Source organism: Bactrocera latifrons, unplaced genomic scaffold (genome assembly GCF_001853355.1).
Source record: "Bactrocera latifrons isolate USDA-ARS-PBARC rearing strain unplaced genomic scaffold, ASM185335v1 scaffold_145, whole genome shotgun sequence".
Lineage (NCBI taxonomy): Eukaryota > Metazoa > Arthropoda > Insecta > Diptera > Tephritidae > Bactrocera > Bactrocera latifrons.
The window spans coordinates 1-10,462 of record NW_017534908.1 but is presented as its reverse complement, the minus strand read 5'-3'; the positions used below and the strand labels follow the sequence as shown (position 1 = coordinate 10,462).

At 35.1% G+C, this 10,462-nt stretch overlaps 1 long non-coding RNA gene across 1 annotated transcript in view; it reads right to left on the bottom strand.

Annotated features, from left to right (window-relative positions):
• Positions 1-9,509, bottom strand: part of LOC108965671 — a 19,371-nt gene extending 9,862 nt beyond the window's left edge. The window contains exon 1 of the long non-coding RNA XR_001993126.1: positions 8,686-9,509. This is a non-coding gene — a long non-coding RNA (uncharacterized LOC108965671). The remainder of the gene's footprint in view (positions 1-8,685) is intronic.
• Positions 9,510-10,462: the final 953 nt, after the last annotated feature.

Here is a 10,462-nt window from a genome sequence, read left to right as displayed (position 1 = left end):
ATCGGAGTGGAAAAAGGGCTTCGAAAATGATTGGTTTGAGCGCATGCAAAAGTGTATAAATCTTGATGGAGAATATTTTGAAAAACAGTAAAACCATTTTCGTTGATAAATATTCCTATTTTCATTATTAGGCCAGAAATATATATAGCAGCCCTCGTATAATCGCTCCTATTTACTTAATTATTTTCTACCTCAATTTCTCCCAACCTTTGTAAAACTCTTTAGAGTACCTGGTCACCTTTAACATTACAACACTACACGACTTTTGTATATTGTGGTCATGCACTGGCGGCACAACACTGATCRCAGTATGCTATTCATTTTTGGGTCTCTCTCATTGCAAAGCTTTTCTATTTGATTTCCGTTTCTACTTTTTCATTACCGAAATTATCAACGCCGCAAAAGAATAATGAAAAACTTGTGAAATTCTAACGCAATTGCCAAACTAATTTATCATTTTGAAAAATTATGGAAATTATTAAATAGTAAAGAAACACAAAGAGGAAACAAGAAGTCGAAAGAAACAAATGAAAATGGTCAAAACACAAAAAGCTTCCAATAAAAAGGCACATCCTACACTTAAAGTTAAAACGTCAACATTTAGAACAAAACCTCAACTTTGGCAGGATAATACTTTTTACGAATTATTAGRTACTAAAATTTCGATAACGTTTTAACAAGAAAAATGCCACAAATCAATTGATTTTTTTGAGCAAATAGTTACTGAAAGATAAATTTGATGTTTTAATAAAAATTCAGAAAAAAAGAATGCCCAAGTACAGACGTTAGTATGTTATATATGTACATACACTTATATCTTATAATTGGGATAAATTGTGGTGAAGTTGACGATATTAACTAAAGTAGCCGAAGAACAGCTCTATTTCACTGAATTTTCTCTATTACTTTCCCGACTTCCAGCATAACATTCAACCAGAAATGAACTGATATGATTACGGTATTGGAAAATCGGAAATTATGGTTATCGTTGTTGTAGTGGTAGAAAAARTTTCTGAAATAATTTCGAAGAATGGTGCCAAGTTGACAGCCTTTGGACGGATAATAATCAGGGTCCGTTCCAGTTTCTTAGACCCGACTGTCGTTGGAATAGTGGAGAATCAGTAATTCGACATTAYGGCTTGCACTTGATCAATTTTGAAGTATATAAAAATTATCGTAAATAGTAAGGGAACCAATTGTCATATTATCAACCACCACGACAAAGGCATAAAAATGGAAAGAAAGAAGATAAGATTTCAAAAATTTTGTTTAAAATATGTTACTACCTAACTTTTGAAACTTACTTAAAAAGTGTAAATTTTTAGTGTTTCAGAAATTAGTTCTGGTCTTTTTTAACAGGTTGACGGAAGTCATCCAAAATCAAAAGGTGACTGAAAAAATTCATTCAGTTTTATGTAATTTTATTTGAATTTATGCACCGTTCTGGTTGGCTGACGATCGCCCAGTCACTAAATAAAAAAGCTTTCAAAATAACAGTAAAATTTTCAAAATTTACAATAAGCTTTAAACTGTTTGGTATTTATATGAGAGTATGTGTTACGAAGCGTTGCGAGCTTCATTGAATACTCTACAAGCTTACCAACCTGCACAGCTAAATGCTAATGCACTTAATTTACCACAAAAAATGGGCAAACACAGACATTGAAATGTACTTGTACTTTTGAAAGCTAACTGTACTTATTGGTATTGTTGTTGCACATTTAACTCGGAATTGCAAATAAATTTACTTTGCTCTCATAGCAAATTGATAATATGACTAATGGATTTGATTTGTATACTAGCAGATGTAAATTGCCGTAAGCTAGCTTTTTATTGCACATTCATATATACACAATTCCATCAGTTCTCACCAGCATTCGTCCCCGCATGGGATCGCCCCTGACTTTCATTGTGGAAATAATATTACGGAAAAACAGTTTATATTTTGCTCTAGCTGCAAAATTGAATGGTAATGGAGTTGTAAAYATTTGCTGCTGACAAGGCGCTTGCACACAAAGTGGCAGACTTACTAATCCGGGCACACTCCATTCATATGTAATCGGATGTTTTATGCAAAAAAGAAATAATGAGACGGATACGCCTTTTTTTTTAACCGAACAAACCAGCAGTTGTGGTTAAATGTTTGTGAGGGCATTGGGCATTGAGCATAGTGTTTTCATTGCGTGGATGCAGGAGTGAATCCAGAGTATAATTTTGGGGGAACTATATAATTTTGTACTTGATTTGAGAAATGTGTAACAGTAGACTATAATTTACAGCATAAAATCAATATGGTGTTTGCTCATTTTGTTAAAATTAAATTCAATTAATCTAAAATTCCCTGAAAATAATGTATAACTTTTCACTTTCTTAGAATCTTTTTTCTGTGAAAGTGTATATTTTTTTCATTTTTGCCATTTATTTAGATTCAACAGGAGTAGTCATTCTTTAAGAACCACAAATGCATAGAGCATAATTTTGTCAATACGGGGCAAGTGCATAAGGGATACTCTAATTTCTCCCTGATGCAATGCTTTAGACATTTAATACAGTCTTCTCCATCTGTCATCCAGAAAGTGACAAGTTAGTAGGAACTGTAGGACATCATACAGTCTATTCTATCGACTGCCAATAGGAATAATCTTTACTTCCGATCTACTATTTTGCATAAGACTTTTGTAGYTTTGCACCCAGGGAGCTCGTGCCATCGGGTTTTGGTTTTGTTTGGTCAGTAGATATCTATCTAAAATTTTGCACAGTCCTTTCTTCCGTAAGAAGCTGCTCATTTTCGTGCTATATCGGCCCGTTATTGCACGATAAATATTTATGTATGAAGGCAAACTTTACTTACTGAATGACCTTTCCTGGTTTGGTCATCGGTCAACGTTGCAGTTTCAAGAGGTAAAGTTCACTTTCTACAACTCTTCAAAACTTCTTTAAATTATTTCAATTGTTATTTCATTTTGTATTGTAGGTAAAAAAAAAAATATTAATAATAATAATATTTTTGCTTGAAGTTAAAAACTGTAAAGAATCATCAGGAATATTAAAATGAATACCGATATAACTGCACACCCATTTGGAATAACTAACTCCTTTTTGGTATGTGTATCAAATCCTTATAAGTGTCAACTTAAACGAAGACCCAGAGCGTTGTCTAATTGGAAGTGGAGAAGTGTCGAGGAATTATCACGTGTCAAATGTTATGTAATGAAATCAAATACCATGAAAAAATCAACAAGAATAATAACACACTTGTGCTGACATAGATTTACTGGTCGACTAACCGCACACATCCGTCACACTGAGCGCCAGCTGGAGGTGTGATGGAAGAAGGGGGCGTGTTACTCGTAACACTAGCTTGTGGCAACATGCGTGAGCATCAACAARAAAGAAAAGTTTCTTATGACCATAAGGCGCTGAGCGAGAATTCATCACACGCATGAACTACTTACCATATAATGGTAGGCATACACAGTCATGCTCTTATATACCCATAACTTACTCATATAATATATATTTATATATCATTCATTTCATCATTATAAGTTAACTGCATACTTTTTCTAAGCTGTGTAATTGTCGGCACTTGTAAAGTTATGCTTTCGAGCCTTTAAGTCACGCCACTCATACATATATGGTATACTTCTGCGAACACTTAATGTCACTCATACGCACTGTCAGCAGCACAATTCAAAGTTGCAACTTTGTGCGAATGAATGCACTAATAACGCACATACACTTGGTTTGCGTGAAAGGCGTAGGAAAAAAGTGAATACAAGCAAGTGTAAGAATTTATGATAGAGTAATAACCACAGAAATCTCTATACAGATAGCAACACAATATATATGTACACAAGTTGTTATATGCTGAAGTGTAAAAAATGTTGAAAACTTCGCATGTATTAAACTACCGTACAATACCAATACAATTCGGAACTTCAACACATCAGAAAAAGGAGAAAACAATGTCGATTGTAATACTATACACAACTTGATTTTCGATTGTATTGGAAACAAAAGCGAATTTAACAGAAAACAAGTTTGTTTATAACAAGATAAAATATACTATACTATATTCTAGAGCAATATAATAAGGCAGTATATTTTTATTTTTTTGTAATTTCAGGGCTTTTAATTAAAAATTTATCTTTCTTTTGAAATTATTTATAAGGTATGATTTATAGGTGACCAAAATATTTGATAACATACTTTTAATGTAGTTTAACAATTAAAATTAATTTCTTCCTAAGAAAGTGATCATTTCACAGAATCGCCGGTATCTAACCACTGTAGGCCATAGCCGTCTTGAAATAGTCTGATCGGACTACGTCCAAAGATTGCTACATGGAAAATGCAATACTCATTTTCCCATTGACTGCAGTCCATCAGCGGAAAAGCGCACACGGAATGAATCGAAGCGGGTGAATAATTGCTGAATGCCCACTARCYAYTGGCMTCACGATTTAAACTTAATTAAATTYAGCTGCAGTGGGCGACAATGCACCTACATTAAGAGACACGCACGGAACACAGCGAAATTGCATAAAAATATATATAAMAACGGTGATTTAATTAAGTTACTGTCAACATGTTGCTAAGTTTTTTTAGCGCACTCTAGGCCAAGATGCCGATTTGAAGGCTGAAGTTTATGCGATGGAGAGGCGATAGAAGTAAGAGAAGAGAAAATTATGACACAACAATGTGTTAGCAATCGAAATGTCCTGGATTTAATTAGCCAACAAGAGTAACAACAACAACAACAACAAAATGCGTAAAATGCGTGTACATTTATCAAGCATTTGTTTTGCGGATTACAGTCAACACACTTAAACTTGCATCGAAATAACAAAGCACTCATGTTGCTGAAAATGCTATAAAACACAGACACACTAACACATATACATATAGTACTTAAACGATGAAAACTGAGTAGAAAATGGCGAGTAAAAGTGCAACGATGATTGCAAGAATACAACAGCCAAATAAAAGGCACTAACACTGTCGAGCGGAGACAAATGGCAGGATATCTGATACAGCAACTTAGTGGCAGCTGYTTTTKCAGCAACAAGATGTGGCCAAACGATAAAAAGAAGGAAATTAAAACGAGTAAAAGTTAGCAGTTGTGACAGACTTTGATTTCGCACGAATTGCTTGTAAGGAGCCAGACATGTTCTCGATACAATCATACATCTCTACAATCATAGAAGAGCTTGTGGGCGCATGCGTATGTTCAAAAATAGTATGTGCATGTATGTAACGAGGTTTGCAGCAACTTTATCCTTGAGCTTGAAATAAGTCTTTGCATGCATTCGTTAGATTCTCACACGCTGCAGTGCTTTTGCTAAAAGGAAGTATAGTGTACATAAAGTTGCCAAAGCTTCAAAAAATTATTAGACGAAATTTTTACAAATAAAATAAAGATGCTAAGAATTAGCAAGCAGCATAAAGCACCTCGCAGCTAAACAGTAGGCAAGCGAACGGTGGCAACCCTCCATATTTTTAAATAACGAAGTTTTTTCTTTAGGAGCAGGAAACGTTTTAAAAGCTAAAATTTACACAAGATAGATAAGTTGTACATATGTGTAACCATTTTTTTTATGACACATATATATGTATGAACTTTATGGCATCGTTTTCTCTACATCGAAATATCATATTTATTTTACTTCCATCCAAACATTTACCGCTTCCAACCTAATTGCAGAGCGAACTGAATATTGATGCAATTGTGTTTGGGCTTAATTTATTGTTTTTATTCCAAGTACAAGTAATATAATAGATTAAATGGGAAAATATCAACAGTGTAATTTTTTATGAAGGTTTGAAATGAGAACTAGTAAGGAAAGCGACACAAAATGAAACTGTTAGCAACGCTTCAAAAACCGACTAAAACATTAACACTAAAATGTTTTCAGCTCTTTAATACGTAACAGGCTAACTTACCTGACTTCATCAGCTATTTCATACTTACACTATTAGCTTTGATTTGGTRTTCTTCACCCTAGTTTGATACTMAYCTATCTAAGAGACATCATATAGTCACAGGAACAATGCTATTCACACAAGAAAAAAGATCTTTATGTTTTCTTCTGGAGGCTCTAGTGACTTCTCATATTACTATTCAGCGGTACTTGGGATCAATCTATATAAAAACTTCAATCTACTTGATAACTAACTCAAAATAGCGATTTTCGTGAGCAGTTTTTATCTTAATATCTTAAAAAGGCTAAGCAGTTCTACCTAACTTCTCAATCAACTTCAAAACATCGACTAAGATTTCATAAATAAATTAGAAATTTTGTGTCATTCATACCACGAATATACCACGTTTAGCACACAGTGAAGAAAATATAGCAGCCATAGCTAAGAGTGTACACGAAGACCATGGAGAGTCGATTCGGTGCCGAAGGGAGAACAAGGACTGACGTATGGAACGACTTGGCTCATTTTACGTCGAGATCTTAAATTAAAAGCTCACAAAATACAGTTGTGCTAGAACTCAAGCCGCTCGACGTTTTCGAGCCAAAGTTTATTTAGAAGAGGTTCAAGAGCTGCCATTTCATCYAGAAAAAAMMAMSGKTTKRWKKKGKTTATGAGCGGGTGGWATCATCATTCCGTATTTCTTCAAAAATGAAAACGTAATCGTCAGACGGGGCCTTTTTGCTCACAACGCAAAAAAAGAAAACTCGAAATGRATCAMCYTATAGTAACAATAAGCCCCACYACYWCATCTAGTCCAACCCGTGGTCGATTTYGAATGTTTCCTMGGCCKAYSTTTCGAATAGAACASTKTTAAATTTAGTATGAAAGTAAGTTAAGGAAAAAGTAGGACAAGTTACAGTAGGAAGCAGAAATAGAAACGGTTAGTTAAATTGCTAATAACTCGACAAACCTTGCTAAGTATTCAGTAAAATTTGCTGACTTCATGAAAATATTTAGGATGACCTCTAATATCTTAAATTTCGAGGATACAAGAAATGAGATATACTGTTGAATAATCCGGCGAATAAATACTATGTCTGAGTAATTACGAAGGGACTTATGCTAAAAAGAGTTCACAAGAAAAAGCTATTTTTTAATTATTCTCAAAAAAGTTATAYTAATTAATATGAGGGCTGCTATATATATTTCTGGCCTAATAATGGAAATAGGAAGGTTTTATTGTTCTTCAAAATATTCCCATCAATATTTATACACTTTTGTATGCGCTCAAACCAATTTTCGAAGCACTTTTTCCACTCCGATTGAGACACCTCCAAAACATGGTTTTGAATGCTTCAACAGCATCTTCTGGCGACGAAAATCGTTGACTACACAATATTTTCTTGATGTGTGAGAATAAGAAGTCATTGGGTCCCAAGTCAGGGCTGTAYGGCGGATGACCCATCAATTCGACGTTTTGGCCGGTCAAAAAGGCGCTGGTCAATGATTCGTCTTCTCTGGTTCGTTTTTCGAATTTCTCCGAAGACTTCAGGCAAACAAATGGTGGTGTAACACTTAAAATTTACCGTCCTACGTTGCTCAAGCAGAACAGTCGCCACATGACCAGTTTTGCCGAAGAAACAGGCGACCATTTGCTTCGAAGTGCTTCTTCCACGAACAAHTTTCGTTGGATTTGGCTCGTCTTGGAAGACCCACACGGTCGATTGCTGTTTTGTTTCGGGCTCATATGCATAGATCCATGATTCCTCACCTGTGACGATCTTATAAACGTCTTTTGGAGCACCGCGATCGTATTTTTTCAGCATTTCTTTACACCAATCCACACGAGCATTTTTTGAGCGATTGCCAAATTGTGCGGGAACCAATGAGAACAAACCTTTTTTACGGCCAGGTATTCATGTAATATCGAATGTATGCTGGTGGGAGAAATGCATAGACATGCCTCTATCTGAAGGCATGTTACATGACGGTCTTGCATTATCAGTTCACGTACGGCATCGATGTTTCCTGGCACAACGGCTGTTTTTGGACGACCTTCACGGAATTCGTCTTTGAGCGAGCGTCGGCCACGATTGAATTCGTTGTACCAGTTTTTCACAGTGCTATAGGATGGTGCTTCATACCCATACAAAGATTTTAGTTCATTGATGCACTCTTGTAGCGATAATCCACGTCGAAAGTTGTGAAAAATGATCGCACGAAAATGTTCACGAGTTAATTTCAGTTTTTGGCCGAGATAATTTTTTTAATTCCCTGTAAATAAAACAATTCACGATTAAATGACAAAACGTTCTGAGTGATGTTATACTAAAAAAAGGCAAACTTTCCAATGGAAAGAGGTCAGATTGCACCTGGCAACACTTAGTGTTGCCTAGGCCAGAAATATATATAACAGCCTACGTAATCGTTTTTATTTCCCTTTAGAGTAATAAGATAATAAGTTTGTTTGACTATTAAGAAATTCAATATGTAGTAAGCGGTAGTCATCGCATTAATGGAATATATTGTCATTAATAGAAGTAAATGCGCGACTTGCATGAGGCAAGTATCCGAAGATTTGAAAGTATCCACTGGAAGCTGCATATTCAGCAAGATTTTTAAMAGATTTTTAACTATATTTAGCTTATAAGTTTTTAGTAAGCTACCGATAAAAGACTAAAAGTTATTAACATCTATCGAAGTATTCATAATTTATGCAACTTAGACTATAATAAGCTTTTCACTTTCATTTGAACTTACATTTCCAAGAATTGAAGAAGAATATACATATATCCAAGATTATGTGCAAATGGGCAACAATGCTGAGTAATCCATGCACTGCTTTACTACACTGGCATATAGAGAAAATAGTAACGCGTACTTTCCGTTACTTTCACTTTGCGCATAATGCTTTTCATTGCCACCTGTGWTTTTTCTGGGTACCACTATTTTATTTTTTTGCTTTAGAACTCAGATTTATTTTTTTATGTTTTCAGCTTTGCACACACTTCCAGCTTTTTTTGCTGCTCAACTCTTATGGCTTTGTTTTAGAAAAGGACGAAGAAAAATTTTGTATGCAATCTTTTTGCAGGATTTSCACTTCTTTGCGTTATTTTTGTATGCCTCGCGTTTTATTGCACTTTCAGCACCGAACTATTATRGCAAACACTATATATATGAGATCTGTGTTGGTGTTACTTGTGCTTTTTGCATTGTTCTTTTTGTTGATTTCTTGCATTTGGGCGCAAATTTACTTATCTTTGCAAGCGAAAAAAATAYACTTTCACTGCATTTCCTTTTCCCGCTTTCACTTCCGGTGCATACAGCAACAACACACACTCAAGAATATACCCGAGCAAGACCGCGACGTAAWTTTAGACTTTGTGTCGGCATTATTATGGCACTTGTTTTGCTGTCTTTATTGTTGCTATTTGTTGTTTAGCCTTGAAACGAATACGCGAGGGACTTGCAGTTGCACTTAGCGACTGCCCGAGAAGTAGGTGGAATAAATATCATCGTTTTATAATTTTTTTTACAATTTGAATTTTGGTGCATAAAGCACTTAATTCAGGATTGGCCATACATTTATCGGTAGCCAAGCTACCTAGCTTTGCTAGCTGACTGAAATTCATCAACATTATTTTACTTCACGTTCACTAAAAAATTTGTTTTTAATTTTCACAATTTTTTGCATATAATCATACATACATATTTATCCACGCATTAATATTTCAAATATGAACTGCTCTCCAATACTATAATCAACACACAGAAACGCGAGTAATCCTACTTTTGCTCTAATACTAAACTATATTTGACCRCAGTCAATATGAAACTAACCATTGTTTCGCTCAAATGCTAATGCTAAGCAAAGTCAAATGCTCCACGCACGTAATTGATTGCAAACGAGTGATACGACGACGAACTCACCAAAACACACGAAGSGAGCCGGTTTTACGAAGTGCTAAACCCGATTTGTTGTTTGAGTATGTTGCTATTGGAAAAGAACGAATGTGTAGAAAGTATTGTTAGTCTTCCTTTATAATTGAGTGAGCAGATTTTGAAATGGCAACAAGTTGCGRGCAACATATGACAGCAACTTGAGTGAGCGATATGAGTAAATGTTGCCGAACAAAGTAATATGTATATTAGAAAGTGGCTGGAGAGCTGCGACTTCGAAGCCGCATTTCTACTTGCTACCCCTGCTATTGTTGATGAAGAAGAAATAATTAAGAAACAAAATTCAAAGTTGAATTAAAAGATTCGCAAATCAACCGAACATCTTATACCCTTGCAACTTAAAAGAATCAAAGCCTGGGAAATGCCTTAGGATGTAGAACGTCAACCAGTGGATCGAAGTCTAATCAATTTTATATGTGTATACATATACTTTATAATATGTACATATTTGTGAGTTGGAGCAGTATCAGCCCGATTTATCTCTGAACTTCAGTTAGGTATATATCTTATACTTTGACGGATATTTGCGCTAAAAAGTCAAATACGGGTACTGGGGTTCAAGTATTTTATACCTAGG